Below are 7608 nucleotides of genomic sequence, written 5' to 3'. Positions count from 1 at the left end.
TTACAGTTCAGTTATTTTGTAGAATGTCCTTTAGTTGGTTTGTTGTTTCCTCATGATTAGATTAAGGTTTTTCATTTCTGGAAGTGGTTGTATTCTGTGATTTCATTTGTCCATTACTGATGATGTTAACTTGAATCAGGTGGTGTATACCAGGGTCAGTAAGTGTTTTGTGGGGGCAGTACTTGAAAACTATCTAGATATCCAGTTCCTCAAACTTTCAATGTATCTCTATGTATTGTATTATATATTTTAATACATTGTATCTGTATATATACAGATATCACATATGTATTTACAGGTATATATGTTTTTATACATATATATCTATATCATCATGGACTTATGGTTTCCTGTTTTAATAGGTGATATGTCTCTACTGTCATTGTTTATTTTGGTGGTCAAATTGTTCCTGATCTGACCAGTTGGGAGTTCCTTCACACTGGCCCCTGTGTCCTTCAGACGTGTCCTCATCATTCTTTGAGCATGTTCTTGCTTTCTGGCACTACCAGGTATTTTAGGCTGATCTTATTCTTTCCTTTTGCCAGGTGTGTTGACTGATATTGGGGTATTGCTGCTCCCAGGTGTTCAGTGCACAGAACTAGAGTATATAGTATGTATGACCGGGATCCCCCTCCAAATGGAATTTATGTATAAAAATTATGTATTTATTCTTACATGTTTAAACTTCAGGCACCTTCAAAGTACACTCTGTTTGATGGAATACACCTACCGAGATGCTTTTTCCACTGCTCAAAACAGTTTTTGAGCGTGTCAATTTTTTCCTTTTAGTGCTTCTGCCATTTTTGGGTTTCACCTCTTCCATGTTGGCAGAATGTTTCCCTTTGAGGACTTTTTTCATCAGGGGAAACAAATAAACAAAAAATCGCCCAGGGCGAGATCAGGTGAATAAAGAGGGTGAGGCACAGGGGTCATGCCATTTTTTGGTCCAAAACTGCTGAACGATCAGCACCATGTGGGCAGGTGTGCTCGTAAATTACCCATCATGCGTTGAAAGAATCTCAAGGAAAAAAAAAATTCACAGAAGTTGAATGCAGCATCAACTTTCTAAGAAAATATATAAAAACAATATATGATATCCCTTAGTATTTAGCCACCTCTGCCACTACACAGGACAAAAATTATCATCAGGAAGATGATCCCTTAAAGTTAGGTTGAACAATAATTTTATAGCCAAAATCAGAGTGAAATACATTTTAAAAAATTAAGCTCTCTCTTTTTCTTTTTTTTTTTTTTTTGAGTTGGAGTCTCACTCTGTTGCCCAGGCTGGACTGCAGTGGCATGCTCACAGCCACCACAGCCTCCACTTGCTGGGCTCAGGTGATCCTTCCACCTCAGCCTTCCAAGTAGCTGGAACCACAGGCGTGTGCTACCATGTCTGGCTATTTATTTATTTATTTATTGTAGAGACGAGGTCTCACCAAGTTGCCCAGGCTGGTCTCGAACCCCAGGCAATCCTCTCACCTCTGCCTCCCAAAATGCTGGGATTGCAAGTGTGAGCCACCACACCTGGTTAGCCAGTTTTTTAAATTTAAAAAGTTAATATGTGCCGGACTTGGTGGCTCAGCCTGTAATCCCATGCTTTGGGAGGCTGAGGTGAGTGGATTGCCTGAGCCCATGGGTTCGAGACCCGCCTGGGCAGCGAGACCTCATCTCTACAATAAATCAGAAAATCAGCCGGGCGTGGTAGCGCATGCCTGTAATTCTGGCTACTTGGAAGGCTGAGGCAGAAGGATCGCCGGAGCCCAGCAGGTTGAGGCTGCGGTGACCGGGAGCGGCCACTGCACTCCAGTCTGGGCGACAGAGTGAGACTCCAACTCAAAAAAAAAAAAAAAAAGTTAATACGTACCTAAGATTTTTATTATTGTGGGTTTCACAAACTTTATTATTTTATTAAATTTTATTTTATCATAAAGTAGGCTACATGCAGGTGAAGTTTGGGCCTCCAATTGACCCTTACTCTCCCTAGTATAGGACCAGATACTTTTCGTGTACCTGGCACCCGGCCCTCTTTTCTGTTGTAACATGTCCTCCTTCTCTCCCTCCCATAGCAGTGCCCAGTGACTGCCGATCCCTCCTTTGTATTATTTGTCCAAGGTTTTTTTTTTTTTTTTTAAACCTTCACATAGTTACATTCCCCAGAAATAACCATCATTAACCGTTGGGACAGTCTTTGGAATTCCATTTGTAACTTGTAAGAAATAGGACTATACCTTCTATTTTAAAGCATATTTAAATAAGGCTGTTAGATAAAGAAAATGTGTAGGGTGTCAGTGTGCTTCCTTTTCATTTTTAGGACAGAATTAAAAACTACTATCAAATGACTGCGAAAAGATCCTTATCATAACAGAACTTGGAGTTGGCAATTTAGGGATTATCTTCCTTGAAGGAGGCTCACTCCATCGTCCAGGCTGGAATGCAGTGGCATGCTCATGGCCACGTCAGCGTCCACCTGCTGGGCTCCGGCGATCCTTCCGCCTCAGCCTTCCAAGTAGCCGGAACTACAGGAGTGTGCTACCATGCCTGGCTAATTTTTTGATTTATTGTAGAGATGAGGGCTCTCCAAGTTGCCTGGGCTGGTCTTGAACCCGTGGGCTCAGGCAATCCATTCACCTTGGCCTCCCAAAGTGCTGAGATTACAGGCTGAGCCACTGAGCCCAGCTGGTATTATATATTTTTAAAAATTCTCACCGGGCCTAGTGGCTCACACCTGTAATCCCAGCACTTTGGGAGGCAGAGGTGAGAAGATTGCCTCAGTTCAGGGGTTCAAGACCAGGCTGGGCAACTTGGCGAGACTTCGTCTCTACAATTAAAAAAAAAAAAAATTAGTTGAGCGTGGTGGTGGGTGCCTGTAGTTCTGGCTACTTGGAAGGTTGAAGCAGAAGGATCACCTGAGCCCTGAAGGTTGAGGCTGTGGTAGCTGAGAGATGCCACTGCACTCCAGTCTGGGCAACAGGGTGAGTCTCCAACTCAAATAACAAACACACCAGAAAACCAAAACCCCCAAAACAAAACAAAACCCCAAATATCACCTGAGGACCAGCTGTATAAGCGTGATCTGGGAGCTTGTTAAAAATAGACTCTTCAGCGCGACCCCAGTCTGCTCAATCAGAATCTACAGTTTAACAAGATCTTCAGGTGATTTAAATGCTCATTAAAGTTTAAGAATCCCTGATATGGGGTGCTTTCAGCACCACTAATGGAATACCCAACTCAAACTGGTTTACATAATAAAGGAAATGTATTGATTCATGTAATTGAAAAGACTGCCAACAAATGTTTCAGGTGATCTGATCCAGAGGTTCTTAGGTCATCAGGGCTCTGGAACAAATTCTTTGCTTATCTGGGCATTTCCCCCAAGCCTATTCCCTTAACATTACTTCATTTTGTGTTAATATGTGTTCTAATAAATGTCAAAACAAAAATCTATTATGATTGTAGTGCACTTTGGTCTGTGTCTGAAATTTTGAAATGATTACCCCTTAAAAGTGAGAGCTTTGGCAGCAAATAAAAGTCTGACACATTGTTTAAACAATAGGGAAATTCATCCTCTCTAATATCAAAAATGGCATATTTGGGTTCCTCTATTCTGCAATTCTCGGAACTCTGTCCAACTCTATCAATTGACTGCATCTTCAGTATGGTAGCAAGATGGCTGAAATTCCAGAAATCATATCCAGACTGCAAAATATCTAAGGGCTGAAAGAGACCATCTTTTCCCAAATCTTTTGTTTGTTTTAGGAACAGAAAGATCTTTCCCAGTGATACCATAGTATTCTTTACAACCCATTGGCCAGAATTGGGTTTTATACCATGACAGAGATGTCTAATTGCTTCTGAATATCCATTTCCCCACCTCCTTTGCTAATATTGTCCTGATTTTTATCTGGGCACATAACTGGCCAGATATATTTCCTTGCCTCTCTTGAATGTATATTTGATCATATGGCTGTTGTGTCATATATCGGGGCAGTATCCTTAAAAGAGAGGTGGCACCCCTGCTTTATTCCTCTTCTTCCATTCTGATTTCTGGAATGCAGTCATGATGGCTGAAGCTTTTGCAACCATCTTGAATCATGAGGGCAAGGGTACACTCAAGACCGGTGGAGTAGAAAGATGGAAGGACTACCTACCTCCAGATAGATGAGAAAATAAAATATCTGCTCATTCCCAAATCATTTACTGACAAGAAGAACTGTTACCACCTGACTTGGAGGAAATGAATTTGGGGCACTCATAATGATCACCCCATCACTTATTTATCTAAAAATATTTTAAATTTGTCTTCTAAAAATAAATTACTATAAGGAAGCAGAAATTTCAATATCTACAGAAGAAATCACCTCATGTAACTGCTTTAGCATCTTAGTTCCAAAACTTAAAATTTCCTGGTTAGTGCAGAGAAACCTTACTTATCCTGTACCATTTAGGTTCTGATGGATTTGGGGGCAACTTATATTAAATTCAAGAAAAAATTCTTGGCTCTCTTTTCAAAGGAGTAGCCCCCACAACTCAAGATTTGCTTTTTAGCTAATTCACTTCTGCTTAATTTCAACACACAAGTTTATTAATAAAAATGTTCTTTTAGCACATCATTGTTCTACTGCATGCAAATTTCAAACTTAATATCTATAGTCTTTTCCTTAGATATCATACAAGGCTACAACTTGGTTAGCTAGCATTACCACTTTAGACTGGACACCCTTTTGAGCCTTCATTTAAGATCTTTAAGTTATCCATCTTTAAGCTATGCTCCAATTTTAAGAAAAATGATGGTTTATACTTTTTTGGGTTGTTTTGAGTTCGAGTCTTACTGTCACTGGAATGGAGTGGCACGCTGGAATGGAGTAGCACTACTGGAAAGCAGTGGCATGCTCACAGCCATTGCAGCCACCGAAGCCTCGACCAGCATGCTGGGCTCAGGCGATCCTTCCACATCAGCCTTCTAAGTAGCTGGAACTACAGGTGTGCACCACCATGCCCAGCTAATTTTTTTGATTTATTGTAGAGATGAGGTCCCGCCAAGTTGCCCAGGCTGGTCTCGAACCCCTGGATTCAGGCAATCCTCTCGCCTTGGCCTCCCAAAGTGCTGGGATTACAGGTGTGATGATTTACTCTTAAAATCTCCCCAAGGCAGAAATATCTCTACTTCATCCTAAAACCCAGTTCCAGTACTTAGTTATCTATGAGGGAGCTTTTTGAATAAAGAAGCTATGGCAGTTTCCAGTTCTGTCATCTCTGGTGTTGAAGGAGAACCCATCAGCTTTCTTCTTCTATTAACACCTCACACATTTTAAGCTAGTAAGTAACCTTTTACCAGTAAACTTTCATTTGAAGAGAATGTCTGTATCATCACTGCTTGACTATAAAATCTGTCCTACTTGGCAAAAATAGAAGCTAATTGCAAAAATAAAAACAATGGAAACACAGCAAATTAAAAAAAATTTGCAAATGAAGACATTTCTGTATGACACAGGCAACACACTTCATTTGATAAGAAATATTAATTGCAGTAGCTCCTCATGGCTTGAGTGCCCTCCCTTTTATTCCCTGACAGTATTAGCAGCTTCATTAGGCATTTCACTCAAATCTTCATGCACTTCCTGAGGGGGAGGGTTTTCCTATGTCCATGGTGGTGAGTGGAATTCTACCTGAAATCATCCAATACCTCAGCTGGAGAACTACGTCTCTAGGGGAGAATCGAGACTTTCTTTTTATTTGGTTGGAGTAGTTTCAGACTGTTTAGTAAGCCCAAGCATCACCCGAGGCATTGGCTAAAATGCACATTTCCAGGCCTTACCCAGGTCTAGACTAGAGGCCAGGAGTCTGTACTGTAAAACAGTCATGCAGTGATATTACAAACATTCTCTTTAAAGTTAAAAATAAAGTCCATAAGTAAAGCCCCAGATGATTTCAATGCAGGTAGTTTTCAGACCCTAACTTTGAGAAGCATGTGAAGAAGCATTCTTCTTTTGATGGCTGTAGTCACTCATTCATCAGTAGTTGTTGAGCTCCTTCCAGAGTGCTCTGTTACCTGGTGGGAGGCAAAGGGGCAGAGGGGTTGTGCGAAGTCTCAAGGTTCAATGTTCAGTACCTTATCTGATTGTGAAATGAGGTACTCTAGGAGTCTAGGGTTGGGAAGGCCATTGTGGCTGCGGTTGTGAGGAGAAAGCTCCTTGGAGCCAGATTGGAAGGACCTGGAGATTTTTCTAGGAGGAAAGAGGATGGAATCAGAGAAGTGTTGGGGGCCAAATCAGCCTGAACTCGAAGTTCTAGGTGAAAAGTACTTTACGCTGGGGCAGTGAGCTGTTACTCAAGGTCTTCTGCACAGAGCCACGAGGATAGCTCGGTTTTAGGGAGAGTAATAACCTGGCGTTGATGTTAAGGATAGATCTGGTGGTGTCAAAGGCACAGCGACCAATAAACTCACTAATGGTGCGCACCTACGAAGATAAAGCCGAGGAATGGCGAGATTATGGAAACACTGGATTTATTTGTAGGGAGAGGGAAGGAAGTGAGAAGGCATCCGAGATGACAGGTGTTCCTGCAAAAACGAGAGCACTTTTCTTTCTTTCTTGTTGAGCTGGAGTCTCACTCCGTCGCCCAGACTGGAGTGCAGTGGCCGCTCCCGGCCACCGCAGCCTCGACCTGCTGGGCTCCGGCGATCCTTCCGCCTCAGCCTTCTAAGTAGTTGTAACTACAGGCACGCGCTACCACGCCCGGCTGATTTTTTATTTATTGTAGAGATGAGGTCTCGCCAAGTTGCCCAGGCGGGTCTTGAACCCGCGGGCTTAGGCAATTCACTTACCTCAGCCTCCCAAAGCGCGGGATTACAGACCAAGCCACCCAGCCCGGTGACAGCACTTTTCAAAGACAAATCTCCGCAGAGGAAATCTTAGACAATTCCTCGAACCGGCGTAGGGAGCTCAGTTCATTATCCCTTGTTAGAATCTCTCTCTCTTTTTTTTTTTTTTTTTGAGCCGGAGTCTCACTCTGTTGCTCAGGCTGGAGTGCAGTGGCACACTCATGGCCACCGCAGCCACGACCTGCTGGGTGCAGGCGATCCCTCCGTTTCAAGCTTCCAGGTGGCTGGAACCACAGGCATGTAGAGACGAGGTCTCGCCATGTTGCTCAGGCTGGTCTCGAACCCCTGAGCTTAAGCAATCCTCTCGCCTCGGCCTCCCAAAGTGCTCGGATTACAGGCTTGAACAACCGCGCCAGCTAGTCTCTCTGAAATAGAACCACCTTCTTCACAGCTCTCAGATGCTATTACCTACTAATAACCCCCCCCCCCCACGAAGCTGGATGGAATAGGCCCAAGCCGCTGCCCACTGTGGCGACCTTGAACTTCCTCAGGCGACGCAGCTCTCGCTGCCAAGTGGTTTCCAAACTTTCTGCACAGTGGGATCACCAGGGGACGAGGAAAAAAGGCCCAGGCCTCCCCTCCACACCTAACGTGCGGCAAAGCTTGGAACCCGTTGGTCCAGCCACATCACCGGCGTCCCCCAAACCCCAGATCCTCCCGCCCTGCGTCCCGGGGGTGCGCGCGGAGGGCCCGGACCCCGGCGGGCCGGTGGCCGGGCCTCGGTC

This window comes from Carlito syrichta, unplaced genomic scaffold (genome assembly GCF_000164805.1).
Source record: "Carlito syrichta isolate Samal-C Ts95f unplaced genomic scaffold, Tarsius_syrichta-2.0.1 Scaffold308833, whole genome shotgun sequence".
In the NCBI taxonomy this organism is placed as follows: Eukaryota; Metazoa; Chordata; class Mammalia; order Primates; family Tarsiidae; genus Carlito; species Carlito syrichta.
The sequence above is the reverse complement of the archived record's forward strand: the minus strand, read 5'-3'. Positions refer to the sequence as shown.